Below are 225 nucleotides of genomic sequence, written 5' to 3' on the forward strand. Positions count from 1 at the left end.
TAAAAAACAGTAGTCCCCTTTCCCCTAGGAAATTTGTTTTTCAAGTCAGAGTACTTTGGGGAAAGTTGTTTTGGTGTTCTGGAGAGTAGGAAGTTGGGAATGAAGAGGGACTATTATTTCCATTTTGAGCTCCCAAACCATCAATAGAACAGCAACTGCTATTAGGATCTCTCAAGGCCCACGTAAGAGTCAGTCCCAGCTTGTGCTCAGCAAGAGGAGTATATC

This window comes from Cebus imitator, unplaced genomic scaffold, assembly GCF_001604975.1.
Source record: "Cebus imitator isolate Cc_AM_T3 unplaced genomic scaffold, Cebus_imitator-1.0 Scaffold79, whole genome shotgun sequence".
Taxonomy (NCBI): Eukaryota; Metazoa; Chordata; class Mammalia; order Primates; family Cebidae; genus Cebus; species Cebus imitator.